General features: G+C 41.9%; 1 pseudogene; it reads left to right on the top strand.

The window, feature by feature from the left end:
* Positions 1 to 12: 12 nt before the first annotated feature.
* On the top strand, positions 13 to 3,089 carry LOC115173114 (aquaporin-3-like; annotated as a pseudogene).
* Positions 3,090 to 13,100: the final 10,011 nt, after the last annotated feature.

The following is a 13,100-nucleotide window of genomic DNA, read 5'->3' as shown; positions in this document are numbered from 1 at the left end:
TTATTGTGTTCATAGAGGGGACATAACATATTGAATGGACAAGCTGAGATATCTGGACAGAGCCTCTGCAGACAGACGGAGGCTCAAGGGGATGATAACAGGCATACTCAGCCGGTTTAGTCTAGAGTTAGTTGTAAGTATTTTTGCTTTAACACAGGACCACCAGGACAGGAGACAATCGTAGACCTAAGAGGGTGATATGATAAAGAACAATTGGGGGAATTGATTTAGTTGGGACAGTTTGGGACAGACGGGTACGAAGGATGGAGGTACTGAAGGGAAGGCTGAGGAATATGCTGTTTAGGGAGTTAATGGCTGAGACCTTGGCTATGTTCGTCCTTATGGTGAGTACTTCATCTCAAAATGTCTTTCTTTGTATTGTTATCAATGACCAAGGGTTGTTACTGTTTTATGCATTCTTAAATCTCATATGAATTTGTTTATTCATGTGTTTGAAAGTGCTTGGGAGCAAAAACTACCTCACCACAATTGGGGAACATATTCAAAATGCTCTACAGTAGCTGTTCCTCAAGAATTCATTGACCATTCAAAGATTTGTTTTGACGGTCAAGACTTGAGTTGGAATCAGATCCAGAAACGTGGAACTGAACAGAGCAACCCTGGGTTAAAACGGAATGTTCTAGAACGTACTTCACTCTTCTATCACCTCCTCCATTGCAAGGGACTTGCCTAGTTAAATAAAGGTTAAATTAAAACAAAAACAACAAAGTCTACATGCTGCTTTTAGTTCTCGCCAACCTTGTTGCAATTTTCGTCTTTTTCTCTTCCATCTTCATTCCTTTATCAGTGTCTTTTGAAGACGTTTGGCAAGCATGCATGGTGACTATACTAAGTTGACCTTGGAACATCTCTCTCTTCCCCATTTCTCATCCACCCTTCCTCCTCTCTCCCTACTCCGTCTCTCTCTCCTTCCTCAATCTCTCCCTCAGATGTTTGGCTGTGCGTCGATGGCCCAGGTGAAGTTGACTCGAGGGGCCAAGGGCGAGTACCTCTCTGTCAATATGGCCTTCTCACTGGGCGTCATGAGTGCCATGTACATTGCCAGGGGCATCTCTGGTAATTCAAGAACTACCGGTAGCCTCATAAATGCATAACCCTTCCAAGTATAAGACAGAGAACCCACATTGTAGTGATAATCAAGTCAAAGAAGTGAGAAAGTTTTCATTTAACTCTTATGGAACCATACTGTTAGTAACCTGACCCTTATACTGTAGACTCACTATGTATACTGAATGTTAACAATATCGTACCATACATATCAATATGGTAGACAGTGCAAATGGTGCTTTATCAGATTATTTATCATCTTCAAATAGATACAGATTTTTCTCTTACCTCTTCTTCCCTCCCTCTTTTCTTTCCCCCCTCTCAGGAGCCCACTTTGAACCCAACTGTCTCCCTTAGTTGCTGTGTCCTGGGGAGGCTGCCTTGGTCTAAACTGCTGCCCTACTGCATGTCTCAGGTTCTGGGGGCCTATATAGCTGCTGTTGTGGTCTTCCTTGTGTACTATGGTGGGTCTGATAAAACGTGTGGAAGGAAACACTGCTGAAATCACAGTTGTCTTAGATATTTCTAACTCTCTTTCTTGGTTTTCCTCTCTCTGTCCCTCTATCCAGATGCTATTATGGACTACAGCGGTGGTGGAGAGGGAAAATAATCAGTGCATACAGTAATGCGTTCTTGAGGATTGTGGGTATTGTACCTTTGTTTGAGGATATTTTACAGATGTAGGATCTTAATTTGACCAGTATTGTACCAAGAAAAATAATCCTGCAGCAACATGATTTGAACATTTAGTCCATGTTGCTTTATTGGTGGTTAGGTTATTAGTTGACCAAAAGTAGGCTAAATGAAAAGTACAATACTGTTAATATAACTGTATGTTATTGTGTGTTTTCAGTTAATTTATGTCAATCATGATACTCATCTGCATTTCCTGTGGTTCAGGAAAATTCTCAGCAACAGAAGTGATCAAATTAAGATCCTACATCTGTACGTCTAACTTCATCAGTAATCCTTTACACTGTACATGCTTTTAGTTTTCTATATTATGTCTTGTTGTATCTACCATTCCTTCCCCACGCACAGTTATTTCCCTCTCAGGAAATAAAACCTATTTGAAAATGTAATTGGACTTGTAGTTCACAAATGCTAATCCATACCTTTCTGTTGTTTCCTTCAGATGGTGGGCACAGGTATGATCATGATGTGCTTCCTGTCCCTGTATGACCGGTGGAACAAGCCTGCCCTCGCTGACCTGGTGCCCCCCCCCCTCACCGCCGTGGTTCTCATGGGGATCTCCCAGTCCATGTCTTCAAACTGTGGGGGGAGGGATCAACCCTGCCCGGGACCTGGGGCCACGCCTCCTCACTCTGACCGCAGGATGGGCTACAGAGGTCTTCATGTGAGTAATCTCGCAACCCAGAACCAAAATCTCATGTCAGCTACTCGATTAAGTAACATGTATGTACGTCTGTCCACAAGAGATTACACATGAGTGTCTTTGGGGAGGGAGATGGAGATGTAGTGAGACATATTTAGATACTGCAACATTAGATCAAGGGACTCACATGGAGGTTCAGCACCTCTTACGTGCAAATACATTTGACATATAATATACATACTATGTGCACAGTCTAGAGCTCAACATAACAATGAAAAACCTCCCTAATCTGCACTAACTAACCTCACTCTCTCTCACCCTACAGGTGCTATAACTACTGGTTTTGGGTCCCCATCGTGGCCCCAATGGTGGGGGCAGTGCTCGGTTCTGGGCTCTACCTGGTCTTCGTCCAATGGCACTTACCAGACTCTGAGATAAATGAAACCAATGACTTGCAGTTTAAGACAATGGATACCAAGACTGTGGAAAAGCTGGAAATCATCAAAAACTGTAGAGTAGAGCTAGATCCTAACAAAGCAGCTATTGGCTGTCCTAAAAGTCACTAGAAGTCGTTAAATGACGTCATCACCTAATTTGCGTAATTGGCCATGTGCATGTAATTGTGATGGACGCTGTAGGAGAGAGGAATAACGTCGTGGGAGAGACAAAAAGTGAGTAAAAAAAACACCCTAAATGTGTTTAGAACTACAAATGAACTTTCTTCTGTCGATTCTTGTTTTTGTAATGTCACAATTCCAACCCTCCTCCTTTATCCGGGCTTGGGACCGGCAAAGTGACCCAAAAGAGACACTCTGGCGGAGTTACTTCGTTTTTTATTTAATTTTTTTGTTTTTTGTTTTTAAGTTTAGTTTTCTTCATTTGGTTTGGTTTTTAACCTTATGGTCCACTTAGGAGCCTACAGTAAAGCATGAACATTTAAAAAAAAAAATGTTTGTATACAATCTAAATGGACCAAAAAGAGACAATAGAAAAAACTGTCAATGGCAATGTGAGAAAATTATGGTAACTAGTCTGGCCCTAATTCAGGTAAAAAAAGAAGAAAATATGTAAACCAGGGCAGGATCAGCCAGCGGCGGCTTCCCATGTGCGCGATTCATTTGCAACCTTGAGTTCGTGACGGATTAATCAATTCTAAACTGGAAATACCTGACTTTAGCAACAAACTGTAAAATAAAGACTTTTTGACCTGTGGTGCCGACCAATTCTAACTACTATAGACCAGAGCACTATGGGACACAGACTAGGTGCAGGCCGGCTCTGACTGTAGCTGGGAGGGACATCTGCGCAAGGACTGGGCCGCCTGTGAGGCCCACGGCAGCACCCGCTGCTCGTTGAGAAGAGTAAGAACGATACGTGTCTCCAATAACAATAGAAAAAGTTGCTAGATTTGTCGATAGTTGCTTTTTTGACAATGTGTTGCTAGAGGGGTCTGAATACTCGCTAAATATAGCGACAAAGTCGCTAAGTTGGCAACACTGCTTCCAGTTAGAGGGAGTGATGAGCTCTACAGCAGTCTCACATCTCAATTGCTGGTTGAAAACTGTTTTCTGCCCCTCCCAAAAGATAGAATTTGTAGATAATTGGACCTCTTTCTGGGACTCACCCACAAACAGGACCAAGCCTGGCCTGTTGAGGAGTGACGGACTCCATCCTAGCTGGAGGGGTGCTCTCATCTTATCTACGAACATAGACAGGGCTCTAACTCCCCTAGCTCCATAATGAGAGAGGGTGCAGGCTAGGCAGCAGGCTGTTAGCCAGCTTTCCAGCTTAGTGGAGTCTGCCACTAGCACAGTCAGTGTAGTCAGCTCAGCTATCCCCATTGAGACTGTGTCTGTGCCTCGACCTACCGTAAATTCCGGACTATAAGCCGCAACTTTTTTCCCACGCTTTGAACCTCGCGGCTTAAACAATGACGTGGCTAATATATGGATTTTTCCCGCTTTCAATTTTTTTTGCTCCAAAAAAACACATTCTGTGACGTGCTCAGTTTTTTGGCGGCATGAAGCTTTCATTAGACCAATGAAATTGCTGAACGGGTTAAGGTCAAACAACTTTTTGTTTACTGTTTAGATTAAATCGAGCGCTCTCAAACTTCCCATCATTCTGATTACGGTAGTCATTTTGTCACCCTCATGGCAAAGACACGGAGAAATGCATATGATGCAGCTTTCAAGTTGAAGGCGATTGATCTGGCTGTTGGAAAAGGAAATAAAGCTGCTGCACGGGAGCTTGGTCTTAATGAGTCGATGATAAGACGTTGGAAACAGCAGCGTGAGGAATTGACTCAGTGCAAAAAGACAACTAAAGCTTACTGCAAATTTTTTATTTTTTGTTACAAGCCGTGTTTCGTTAAAGCCTGTGTAAAGTTAATTTGTTTCAATGTACCGGTAGGCACCTGCGGCTTATTTATGTTACAAATAATATATATTTTTAAATTCAGTGGGTGCGGCTTATATTCAGGTGCGCTTAATAGTCCGGAAATTACGGTAGGTTGGGCAAAACTAAACATGGCGGTGTTCGCCTTAGCAATCTCGAAGCCATTATTGAAAGAGATCGTGATACCTCACATCTCAAAATAGGGCTACTTAATATGAGATCTCTCACTTTCAAGGCAGTTATAGTCAATGAACTAATCACTGATCATAATCTTGATGTGATTGGCCTGACTGAAACATGGCTTAAGCCTGATGAATTTACTGTGTTAAACGAGGCCTCACCTCCTGGTTACACTAGTGACCATATCCCCCGCGCATCCCGCGGAGGTGTTGCTAACATTTATTGTAGCAAATTGCAATTCACAAAAAAAAGACGTTTTCGTCTATTGAGCTTCTAGTCATGAAATCTATGCAGCCTACTCAATCACTTTTTATAGCTACTGTTTTACAGGCCTCCTGGGCCATATACACCATTCCTCACTGGGTTCCCTGAATTCCTATCGGACCTTGTAGTCATGGCAGATAATATTCACATTTTTGGTGACTTTAATATTCACATGGAAAAGTCCACAGACCCACTCCAAAAGGCTCATCGACTCCGTGGGTTTTGTCCAACATGTCTCCGGACCTACTCACTGCCACAGTCATACTCTGGACCTAGTTTTGTCCCATGGAATAAATGTTGTGGATCTTAATGTTTTTCCTCATAATCCTGGACTATCGGACCACCATTTTATTACGTTTTCAATCGCAACAAATAATCTGCTCAGACCACAACCAAGGATCATCAAAAGTCGTGCTATAAATTCTTGGACAACCCAAAGATTCCTAGATGCCCTTCCAGACTCCCTCCGCCTACCCAAGGACGTCAGAGGACAAAAATCACTTAACCACCTAACTGAGGAACTAAATTGAACCTTGCGCAATACCCTAGATGCAGTCGCAGCCCTAAAAACAAAAAACATTTGTCATAAGAAACTAGCTCCCTGGTATACAGAAAATACCCGAGCTCTGAAGCAAGCTTCCAGAAAATTGGAACGGAAATGGCGCTACACCAAACCGGAAGTCTTCCGACTAGCTTGGAAAGATAGCACCATGCAGTATCGAAGAGCCCTCACTCACTGCTGCTCGAGCATCCTATTTTTTCCAACTTAATTGAAGAAAATAAGAACAATCCAATATTTATTTTTGATACTGGCACAAAGCTAACTAAAAAGCAGCATTCCCCAAGAGAGGATGGCTCTCATTTCAGCAGTGATAAATTCATGAACTTCTTTGAGGAAAAGATCATGATCATTATGAAAGCAAATTACGAACTCCTCCTTAAATCTGCGTATTCCTCCAAAGCTCAGTTGTCCTGAGTCTGTACAACTCAGCCAGGACCTAGGATCAAGGGAGACGCTGAAGTGTTTTGGTACTATATCTCTTGACACATTGATGAAAATAATCATGGCCTCTAAACATTCAAGCTGCATACTGGACCTTATTCCAACTAAACTACTGAAAGAGCCTGCTTCCTGTGCTTGGCTCTCCTATGTTGAACATAATAAACGGCTCTCTAGCCACCGGATGTGTACCAAACTCACTAAAAGTGGTAGTAATAAAGCCTCTCTTGAAAAAGCCAAACCTTGACCCAGAAAATATAAAAAACTATCGGCCCATATCGAATCTCCCATTCCTCTCAAAACAAATTGAAAAGCTGTTACGCAGCAACTCACTGACTTCCTGAAGACAAACAATGTATACGAAACGCTTCAGTCTGGTTTTAGACCCCATCATAGCACTGAGACTACACTGGTTAAGGGTGGTAAAATGACCTTTTAATGGCGTCAGACCGAGGCTCTGCATCTGTCCTCGTGCTCCTAGACCTTAGTGCTGCTAGACCTTAGTGCTGCTTTTGATACCATCGATCACCACATTCTTTTGGAGAGATTGGAAACCCAAATTAGTCTACACTGACAAGTTCTGGCCTGGTTTAGATCTTATCTGTCGGAAAGACATCAGTTTCTCTGTGGATGGTTTGTCCTCTGACAAATCAACTGTAAATTACGGTGTTCCTCAAGGTTCCGTTTTAGGACCACTATTGTTTTCACCTCTTGGTGATGTCATTCGGAAACATAATGTTAACTTTCACTGCTATGCGGATGACGCACAGCTGTACATTTCGATGAAACATGGTGAAGCTCCAAAATTGCCCTCCCCTGGAAGCCTGTGTTTCAGACATAAGGAAGTGGATGGCTGCAAATGTTCTACTTTTAACCTGTTATGGCTAGGGGGCAGTATTTTCACAGCCGGATAAAAAACGTACCCGATTTAATCTGATTATTACTCCTGCCCAGAAACTAGAATATGCATATAATTATTAGAAAACACTCCAAAGTTTCTAAAACTGTTTGAATGGTGTCTGTGAGTATAACAGAACTCATTTGGCAGGCCAAAACCTGAGAAGATTCCATGCAGGAAGTGCCCTGTCTGACAATTTCTTGCCCTTCTTGATTATCTCTATCCATTACAGAGGATCTCTGCTGTTACGTGACACTTCCTACGGCTCCCATGGGATCTCAGAAGGTGGCAAAAAGCTGAATCGTGGCTTTGCAGGCTCTGGTTGAAAAAAAGTAGCGCGTTTGGGTAGTGGCTGGTTACAGTACTGTGAGACTCAGGCGCGTGCCCGCGTCGACCCCATGCTTTGTTTTCTTTCGTCTGTTTACCTAAACGCAGATTCCCGGTCGGAATATTATCGCTTTTTTACGAGAAAAATGGCATAAAAATTGATTTTCAACAGCGGTTGACATGCTTCGATGTACGGTAATGAAATATTTAGAAATCTTTTGTCACGAATTGCGCCATGCTCGTGACCCTTATTTACACTTCGGATAGTGTCTTGAACGCACAAACAAAACGCCGCTATTTGGATATAACGATGGATTATTTTGGACCAAACCAACATTTGTTATTGAAATAGCCGTCCTGGGAGTGCATTCTGACGAAGACAACAAAGGTAATCAAACTTTTGTAATAGTAAATCGGAGTTTGGTCAGGGCTAAACTTGGTCGGTGTCTAAATGGCTAGCCGTGATGGCTGGGCTATCTACTGAGAATATTGTAAAATGTGCTTTCACCGAAAAGCTATTTTAAAATCGGACATATCGAGTGCATAGAGGAGTTCTGTATCTATAATTCTTAAAATAATTGTTATGCTTTTTGTGAACGTTTATCGTGAGTAATTTAGTAAATTCACCGGATGTTTGCGGGGGGTATGCTAGTTCTGAACGTCACATGCTAATGTAAAAAACTGTTTTTTGTTATAAATATGAACTTGATTAAACAAAACATGCATGCATTGTATAACATAATGTCCTAGGGTTGTCATCTGATGAAGATCATTAAAGGTTAGTGCTGCATTTAGCTGTGGTTTTGTTTTTTGTGACATTATATGCTAGCTTGAAAAATGGGTGTCTGATTATTTCTGGCTGGGTACTCTGCTGACATAATCTAATGTTTTGCTTTCGCTGTAAAGCCTTTTTGAAATCGGACAGTGTGGTTAGATTAACGAGAGTCTTGTCTTTAAAATGCTGTAAAATAGTCATATGTTTGAAAAATTGAAGTTTTCGGATTTTAGAGGACTTTGTATTTCGCGCCACGCCCATCATTGGATATTGGAGCAGGTGTTCCGCTAGCGGAACGTCTAGATGTAAGTTAAACTCAGACAAAACAGAGATGCTTGTTCTAGGTCCCAAGAAACAAAGAGATCTTCTGTTGAATCTGACAATTAATCTTGATTGTTGTACAGTCGTCTCAAATAAAACTGTGAAGGACCTCTGCGTTACTCTGGACCCTGATCTCTCTTTTGACGAACATATCAAGACTGTTTCAAGGACAGCTTTTTTCCCATCTACGTAACATTGCAAAAATCAGAAACTTTCTGTCCAAAGATGTAGAAAAATGTATCTATGCTTTTGTCACTTCTAGGTTAGACTACTGCAATGCTCTACTTTCCGGTTACACGGATAAAGCACTAAATAAACTTCAGTTAGTGCTAAACACGCCTGCTAGAATCTTGACTAGAACCAACACATTTGATCATATTACTCCAGTGCTGGCCTCTCTACACTGACTTCCTGTTAAGGCAAGGGCTGATTTCAAGATTTTACTGCTAACCTACAAAGCATTACATGGGCTTGCTCCTACCTATCTTTCCGATTTGGTCCTGCCGTACATACCTACACGTAAGCTACGATCACAAGACGCAGGCCTCCTTACTGTCCCTAGAATATCTAAGCAAACAGCTGGAGGCTTTCTCCTATAGGGCTCCATTTTAATGGAATGGTCTGCCTACCCATGTGAGAGACGCAGACTCTGTCTCCAACCTTTAAGTCTTTATTGAAGACTCATCTCTTCAGTAGGTCCTATGATTGCGTGCAGTCTGGCCCAGGAGTGTGAAGGTGTGAATGGAAAGACACTGGAGCAACGAACCACCCTTGCTGTCTTTGTCTGGCCGGTTCCCCAATCTCCACTGGGATTCTCTGCCTCTAATCCTATTACAGTGGCTGAGTCACTGGTTTACTGGTGATCTTCCATGCCGTCCCTAGGAGGGGTGCGTCACTTAAGTGGGTTGAGTCAATGACGTGATCTTCCTGTCCGGGATCTTCCTGTCCGCCTGCCCTTGGGTGGTGCCGTGGCGGAGATCTTTGTGGGCTATACTTGGCCTTGTCTCAGGATGGTAAGTTGGTGGTTAAAGTTATCCCTCTAGTGGTGTGGGGGCTGTGCTTTGGCAAAGTGGGTGGGGTTATATCCTGCCTGGTTGGCCCTGTCCCAGGGTATGGTCGGATGGGGCCACAGTGTCTCTCGACCCCTCCTGTCTCAGCCTCCAGTATTTATGCTTCAGTAGTTTGTGTCGGGGAGCTAGGGTCAGTCTGTTATATCTCTCCTGTCTTATCCGGTGTCCTGTGTGAATTTAAATATGCTCTCTCTAATTCTCTCTTTCTCTCTCTCGGAGGACCTGAGCCCTAGACCATGCCTTAGGACTACCTGGCCTGATGACTCCTTGCTGTCCCCAGTCCACCTGGCCGTGCTGCTGCTCCAGTTTCAACTCTTCTGCCTGCGGCTATGGAACCCTGACCTGTCCCAGACCTGCTGTTTTCAACTCTCTAGAGACAGCAGGAGCGGGAGAGATACTCTGAATGAATGGCTATGAAAAGCCAACTGACATTTACTCCTGAGGTGCTGACCTGTTGCACCCTCGACAACCACTGTGATTATTATTATTATTTGACCCTGCTGGTCATCTATGAACATTTGAACATCTTGGCCATGTTCTGTTTTCTCCATCTGGCACAGCCAGAAGAGGACTGGCCACCCCTCATAGCCTGCTTCCTCTCTAGGTTTCTTCCTAGGTTCTGCCCTTTCTAGGGAGTTTTTCCTAGCCACCGTGCTTCTACACCTGCATTGCTTGCTGTTTGGGGTTTGTCTGTCAGGAAGTCCAGGATCCAGTTGCAGAGGGAAGTGTTTAGTCCCAGGGTCCTTAGCTTAGTGATGAGCTTTGTGGGCACTGTGTTTGAACATCTCAAGGATGATCAAAGGAAACAGTATGCACCTGAGCAAAATGTTTAGTCTCATAGCAAAGTGTCTGTATAGTTTTTTTGTTTTATAAATTTGCCCAAAAAAATCTAAAAACCTGTTCGCTTTGCCATTATAGGGTATAGAATAAGGCTGTCGTGTAACAAAATGTAGAAAAAATCAAGGGGTCGGAATACTTTCTGAATGCACTGTAGATGTGGATGACAAAATAATTAATACATGCTCAAATAGTGGTTGTATTGTTCTCTCAAAGGTGCTCACCTGAACCCTGCAGTGTCTCTCAGCCTCTGCTTTCTGGGCAGGCATCCTTGGACGCCTACCTTTCTGTCTTCTTCTACATACTTCTTCCAGATACTACCTTTATGGCTGCTGCCACCGTTGGCCTGCATTACTATGGTAAGGGAATAAGGACAAAATGCAGAATATCAAAATCTACAATACTAGAATCTAGTAGTGGAAAAAGTACCCAATTGCCATAATTGAGTAAAGATGCCTTAATAGAAAATCTCTCGAATGTGAAAATTACCAAGTAAAATAATACTTGAATAAAAGTCTAAATGTATTTGGTTTTAAATATACTTTAAGTATCAAAAGTAAATGTAATAGCTGAGTATCAAAAGTATAAATCATTTCACATTCCTTATGTTAACTTCTTAAGGACAGCCGTTCTGCTAGCGGAACGCCGTAGCCAACAGCCAATGGCATCGCACGGCGCGAAATACAAAACCAACTAAAATACCACAATTCAATTTTCTCAAACAATCAACTATTTCACACCATTTTAAAGATAAGACTCTTGTTAATCTAACCACATTGTCCGATTTCAAAAAGGCTTTACAGCGAAAGCAAAACATTAGATTATGTCAGGAGAGTACCCTGCCAAAAATAATCACACAGCCATTTTCCAAGCAAGCATATATGTCACAAAAACCAAAACCACAGCTAAATGCAGCACTAACCTTTGATGATCTTCATCAGATGACACTCCTAGGACATTATGTTATACAATACATGCATGTTTTGTTCAATCAAGTTCATATTTATATAAAAAAACAGCTTTTTACATTAGCATGTGATGTTCAGAACTAGCATACCCACCGCAAACTTGCGGTGAATTTACTAAATTACTCACGATAAACGTTCACAAAAAACATAACAATTATTTTAAGAATTATAGATACAGAACTCCTTTATGCAATCGCGGTGTCAGATTTTAAAATAGCTTTTCGGCGAAAGCACATTTTGCAATATTCTGAGTAGATAGCTCGGCCATCACAGGCTAGCTAATTTGACACCCACCAAGTTTGGTGCTCACTAAAATTGGATTACCTTTGCTGTTCTTCGTCAGAATGCACTCCCAGGACTTCTACTTCAACAACAGTTGTTTTGGTTCCAAATAATCCATAGTTATATTCGAATAGCTCCATTTTGTCCGTACATTGAGGTCACTATCCGAAGAGTGACGCGCGAGCGCATTTCATGACAAAAAAATTCAAAATATTCCATTACCGTACTTAGAAGCGTGTCAAACGCTGTTTAAAATCAATTTTTATGCTATTTTTCTCGTAAAATAGCGATAATATTCCAACCGGGCGACGTTGTATTCATTCAAAGACTGAAAGAAAAAAATTGAGTAGTCTCGTGGACGCACATCTCCAGTGTCACTGTCCCCAGGCAGGCCAGTAACAAACAGAGCTGCTGTACTTGTCTGCAGTCTCTGGGCTATCTCATTCCACTTTCTGGCGCCTTCTGAGAGCCAATGGAAGCCTTAGAAAATGTCACGTTACAGCACAGATGCTGTATTTTCGATAGAGAGGCTACAGAAGGACAATAAATTGTCAGACAGGGCACTTCCTGTATGGAATCTTCTCAGGTTTTGGCCTGCCATATGAGTTCTGTTATACTCACAGACACCATTCAATCATTTTTAGAAACTTTAGTGTTTTCCATCCAAATCTACAAATTATATGCATATTCTAGTTTCTGGGCAGGAGTAGTGACCAGATTAAATCGGATACATTTTTTATCCGGCCGTGAAAATACTGCCCCCTATCCCAAACAGGTTAAGCAAACCAGACAGAACCATTTTCTTTTTAATTATTTAAGGATAGCCAGCGGTACACTCCAACACTCAGACATAATTTACAAATTACGTATATGTTTAGTGAGTCCGTCAGATCAGAGGCAGTAGGAATTACCAGATGTTCTCTTGATAAGTGCATGAATTGGACAATTGTCCTATCCTGTTAAGCATTTGAAATGTAACGAGTACTTTTGGGTGTCGGGGAAAATCTATGGAGTAAAAAGTACATGCTTTTCTTTAGGAATGTAGTGAAGTAAAAGTTGTCAAATATAAATAGTAAAGATACCCCAAAAAACAAATGAAGTAGTACTATAGTGGAGCTGGAGGGGGTACATCCAGAAAAGAAAACAGACTTAATGGGACCATCATGTGAAAGGGGAGAATCCAATAGTGGCATTTGGGATTTTGAACAGTTATATCCCAAAAGACTAGTATAAGATTAGTGTCTTGCAAAGGTAGTAATGTTTGTGTCAAGATTATGAACAGAGGAATGATGTACATAATGTAAACTTGACTAAATTAAATATTTCATGCCATACTCTAAACAGTTCTATAACGCTTATTCAAAGACTGGACAGAAG

Source organism: Salmo trutta, chromosome 34, assembly GCF_901001165.1.
Source record: "Salmo trutta chromosome 34, fSalTru1.1, whole genome shotgun sequence".
Lineage (NCBI taxonomy): Eukaryota > Metazoa > Chordata > Actinopteri > Salmoniformes > Salmonidae > Salmo > Salmo trutta.
The sequence above is the reverse complement of the archived record's forward strand: the minus strand, read 5'-3'. Positions and strand labels throughout refer to the sequence as shown.